The sequence below is a fragment of the Mus musculus genome, chromosome 18 (genome assembly GCF_000001635.26).
Source record: "Mus musculus strain C57BL/6J chromosome 18, GRCm38.p6 C57BL/6J".
In the NCBI taxonomy this organism is placed as follows: Eukaryota; Metazoa; Chordata; class Mammalia; order Rodentia; family Muridae; genus Mus; species Mus musculus.
This window is the reverse complement of record NC_000084.6, coordinates 29,552,302-29,557,974: the sequence shown is the minus strand read 5'-3', so window position 1 is coordinate 29,557,974 and position 5,673 is coordinate 29,552,302.

Sequence of the window (5,673 nt, the reverse complement as noted above, 5' to 3'; positions counted from 1 at the left end):
ACAATTGCTCTGTAGTAAAGCTTTAGGTCAGGCATGGTGATTCCAACAGAGGTTCTTTTATCCTTGAGAAGACTTTTTGCTATCCTAGGTTTTTTGTTATTCCAGATGAATTTGCAAATTGCTCCTTCTAATTCGTTGAAGAATTGAGTTGGAATTTTGATGGGGATTGCATTGAATCTGTAGATTGCTTTTGGCAAGATAGCCATTTATACAATGTTGATCCTGCCAATTCATGAGCATGGGACATCTTTCCATCTTCTGAGATCTTCTTTAATTTCTTTCTTCAGAGATTTGAAGTTTTTATCATACAGATCTTTCACTTCCTTAGTTAGAGTCACGCCAAGGTATTTTATATTATTTGTGACTATTGAGAAGGGTGTTGTTTCCCTAATTTCTTTCCTAGCCTGTATATTCTTTGTATAGAGAAAGGCCATTGACTTGTTTGAGTTTATTTTATATCCAGCTACTTCACCGAAGCTGTTCATCAGGTTTAGGAGTTCTCTGGCAGAATTTTTAGGGTCACTTATATATACTATCATATCATCTGCAAAAAGTGATATTTTGACTTCCTCTTTTCCAGTTTGTATCCCCTTGATCTCCTTTTGTTGTCGAATTGCTCTGGCTAATACTTCAAGTTCTATGTTGAAAAGGTAGGGAGAAAGTGGGCAGCCTTGTCTAGTCCCTGATTTTAGTGGGATTGCTTCCAGCTTCTCTCCATTTACTTTGATGTTGGCTACTGGTTTGCTGTAGATTGCTTTTATCATGTTTAGGTATGGGCCTTGAATTCCTGATCTTTCCAAAACTTTTATCATGAATGGGTGTTGGATCTTGTCAAATGCTTTTTCTGCATCTAATGAGATGATCATGTGGTTTTTGTCTTTGAGTTTGTTTATATAATGGATTACATTGATGGATTTTCGTATATTAAACCATCCCTGCATCCCTGGAATAAAACCTACTTGGTCAGGATGGATGATTGCTTTAATATGTTCTTGGATTCGGTTAGCGAGAATTTTATTGAGGATTTTTGCATCGATATTCATAAGAGAAATTGGTCTGAAGTTCTCTATCTTTGTTGGGTTGTTCTGTGATTTAGGTATCAGAGTAATAGTGGCTTCATAAAATGAGTTGGGTAGAGTACCTTCTACTTCTATTTTGTGAAATAGTTTGTGCAGAACTGGAATTAGATCTTCTTTGAAGGTCTGATAGAACTCTGCACTAAACCCATCTTGTCCTGGGCTTTGTTTGGCTGGGAGACTATTAATAACTGCTTCTATTTCTTTAGGGGATATGGGACTGTTTAGATGGTCAACTTGATCCTGATTCAACTTTGGTACCTGGTATCTGTCCAGAAATTTGTCCATTTCGTCCAGGTTTTCCAGTTTTGTTGAGTATAGCCTTTTCTAGAAGGATCTGATGGTGTTTTGGATTTCTTCAGGATCTGTTGTTATGTCTCCCTTTTCATTTCTGATTTTGTTAATTAGGATTTTGTCCCTGTGCCCTTTAGTGAGTCTAGCTAAGGGTTTATCTATCTTGTTGATTTTCTCAAAGAACCAACTCCTCGTTTGGTTAATTCTTTGAATAGTTCTTCTTGTTTCCACTTGGTTGATTTCACCCCTGAGTTTGAATATTTCCTGCCGTCTACTCCTCTTGGGTGAATTTGCTTCTTTCTTTTCTAGAGCTTTTAGATGTGTTGTCAAGCTGCTAGTATGTGCTCTCTCCCGTTTCTTCTTGGAGGCACTCAGAGCTATGAGTTTCCCTCTTAGAAATGCTTTCATTGTGTCCCATAGGTTTGGGTACGTTTTGGCTTCATTTTCATTAAACTCTAAAAAGTCTTTAATTTCTTTCTTTATTCCTTCCTTGACCAAGGTATCATTGAAAAGAGTGTTGTTCAGTTTCCACATGAATGTTGGCTTTCCATTATTTATGTTGTTATTGAAGATCAGTCTTAGGCCATGGTGGTCTGATAGGATACATGGGACAATTTCAATATTTTTGTATCTGTTGAGGCCTGTTTTGTGACCAATTATATGGTCAATTTTGGAGAAGGTCCTGTGAGGTGCTGAGAAGAAGGTATATCCTTTTGTTTTAGGATAAAATGTTCTGTAGATATCTGTCAGGTCCATTAGTTTCATAACTTCTGTTAGTTTCACTGTGTCCCTGTTTAGTTTCTGTTTCCATGATCTGTCCATTGATGAAAGTGGTGTGTTGAAGTCTCCCACTATTATTGTGTGAGGTGCAATGTGTGCTTTGAGCTTTACTAAAGTGTCTTTAATGAATGTGGCTGCCCTTGCATTTAGAGCGTAGATATTCAGAATTGTGAGTTCCTCTTGGAGGATTTTACCTTTGATGAGTATGAAGTGCCCCTCCTTGTCTTTTTTGATGACTTTGGGTTGGAAGTCGATTTTATCCGATATTAAAATGGCTACTCCAGCTTGTTTCTTCAGACCATTTGCTTGGAAAATTGTTTTCCAGCCTTTCACTCTGAGGTAGTGTCTGTCTTTTTCCCTGAGATGGGTTTCCTGTAAGCAGCAGAATGTTGGGTCCTGTTTGTGTAGCCAGTCTGTTAGTCTATGTCTTTTTATTGGGGAGTTGAGACCATTGATATTAAGAGATTTTAAGGAAAAGTAATTGTTTCTTCCTGTTATTTTTGTTGTTAAAGTTGGCATTCTGTTCTTGTGGCTGTCTTCTTTTAGTTTTGTTGAGGGATTATCTTCTTGTTTTTTCTAGGGCGTGGTTCCCATCCTTGTATTAGTTTTTTTTCTGTTATTATCCTTTGAAGGGCTAGATTCGTGGAGAGATAATGGGTGAATTTAGTTTTGTCATGGAATACTTTGGTTTCTCCATCTATGGTAATTGAGAGTTTGGCTGGGTATAGTAGTCTGGGCTGGAATTTGTGTTCTCTTAGTGTCTGTATAACATCTGTCCAGGCTCTTCTGGCTTTCATAGTCTCTGGTGAAAAATCTGGTGTAATTCTGATAGGCTTGCCTTCATATGTTACTTGACCTTTTTCCCTTACTGCTTTTAGTATTCTATCTTTATTTAGTGCATTTGATGTTCTGATTATTATGTGTCGGGAGGAATTTCTTTTCTGGTCCAGTCTATTTGGAGTTCTGTAGGCTTCTTGTATGTTCATGGGCATCTCTTTCTTTAAATTTGGGAAGTTTTCTTCAATAATTTTGTTGAAGATGTTTGCTGGTCCTTTGAGTTGAAAAATCTTCATTCTCATCCACTCCTATTATCCGTGGGTTTGGTCTTCTCATTGTGTCCTGGATTTCCTGGATGTTTTGAGTTAGGATCTTTTTGCATTTTCCATTTTCTTTGATGCTGTGCCGATGTTCTCTATGGAATCTTCTGCACCTGAGATTCTCTCTTCCATCTCTTGTATTCTGTTGCTGATGCTCAAATCTATGGTTCCAGATTTCTTTCCTAGGGTTTCTATCTCCAGCATTGCCTCACTTTGGGTTTTCTTTATTGTGTCTACTTCCCTTTTTAGGTCTAGTATGGTTTTGTTCATTTCTATCACCTTTTTGGATGTGTTTTCCTGTTTTTCTATAAGGACTTCTACCTGTTTGGTTGTGTTTTCCTGTTTTTCTTAAGGACTTGTAACTCTTTAGCAGTGTTCTCCTGTATTTCTTTAAGTGAGTTATTAAATTCCTTCTTTATGTCCTCTACCATCATCATGAGAAATGCTTTTAAATCCAGGTCTACCTTTTCAGGTGTGTTAGGATGCCCTGGACTGGGCGAAGTGGGAGTGCTGGGTTCTGATGATGGTGAGTGGTCTTGGTTCCTGTTAGTAGGATTCTTACGTTTACCTTTCGCCATCTGGCAATCTCTGGAGTTAGTTGTTATAGTTGTCCTTGTTTAGAGATTGTTCCTCTGTTGATTTTGTTACCCTCTATCAGCAGACGTGGGAGACTAGCTCTCTCCTCTGAGTTTCAGTGGTCAGAGCAGTCTCTGCAGGCAAGCTCACCTCTTTCAGGGAAGGTGCACAGTTATCTGGTGTTTGGACCTCCTCCTGGCTGAAGATGAAGGCCCAAAACAGGATCTTTCCCAGAAGCTGTGTTGCTTTGGCCAGGAAGGTGGCCGGTTGTCTGGAGCCGAAGATGGCGCCACCTCAGAAGCTCTGTGACTCTCGCCTGACCCAGAAACGGCTGGCCTCTGTTTTCCACACCCTCACCCGTGCAGCCTGCCCTCCGCGGAGTCCCGGAGCCAAGGAGGCTCCCACCGGGGCCTGAGGCAGAAACTTCTCGGGCCAGGCGGACCCCTGTGCACTCACCAGGAAGGTGGCCGGTTGTCTGGAGCAGAAGATGGCGCCGCCTCAGAAGCTCTGTGGCTCTCGCCTCTCCCAGAAATGGCTGGCCTCTGTTTTCCACACCCTCACCCGTGCAGCCTGCCCTCCGAGGAGTCCTGGAGCCAAGGAGGCTCCCGCCGGGGCCTGAGGCACAAACCTCTCGGGCTGGCGGACCCCTGTGCACTCTCGAGTCTACCTTCTAAAATGTAAGTTATTATCTCTTTATATCACACATTCACTGTAACACAGACTTATCAACTGTCTAGTTAATTTCCCAATCTAGTAAGAACAACAGTATCCTATAATATTTATCTTTCACCATTTCTGATAACAAATATATTTTACATGAATATTGGAAAATAATGTTTTAATTATATACAGCATTAGCTTTCAGTTTTCAGTTTACTTCAGAAAAACTTTGCAGTCATCACTTAAGTATTTTTGCTCTAAGAAATTAAACTTTGTATATTAGACTATATCAATATTTTATGGGCTTAGGTGGTAGAATTTTTTTGAGAAAGTCTTCACTTCTGAAATGTAAAATCATTATTTTCTAATACTTTCTCCAACACTTTATAGATTTCTCTATTTAGAGCTCTATTCAATTGAAAATTTGTCTATGAAACACAATGTAGTAACCTAATGATATTTGTTTTTCCTTTTTGCCAGTTTTCCTCACTCTGTCTCAGATGATTTGTATTGTTATTTTCATGCCATATTGCATATTAGACATTTGATATTTGAAGCCTTGGTGAGTTTGCATACATACAGTATATTTATATTTTCCATGTTCTTCATAGCTTGGGCTTATAGTACTTGGCTCATAGATAATAGTGAATATTTGATTGCTGAAAGAATACCAAGGTTGATTACATCTTGAATATTAATAATAATAATGGCACACATTTATATAGTCCTTTGTCACACCAAAAGCTTTTGTACACATATATTTAATTCTACTAACAACACTCTGTTAATAGAGACAATACTATATATTGCCTTCAATTTATGAATGAAGTGATTTACTCAAGGTCACCCAGCCTTTGTTGAGTGAACAGTGGTTTAGGAAACAATTGTACATTCAGTAGAGAGACTTTATTGCCCTGCCCACCCAACACAGAGTTTATTTCTGTTATTCAGGCTTGTAGATTTTTAGAACAAAATTCAGAGAAAAGATAGATCTTAATAGGACTACTGCAGGCATACTAACACTCTCCTTCTTAGAGCAAGGTGGTTACATGCATGTAACAGTTGGCCAGTGAATTGTATGAAGCCATCAAACCTAGCAATAGCCCTTCTAAGTTTTGTCTCTCACTCCTAAGAGAAGTTACCAAGTGTAACAATTCTTTGTTTTATTGATTATTTTACTTCTTTACATC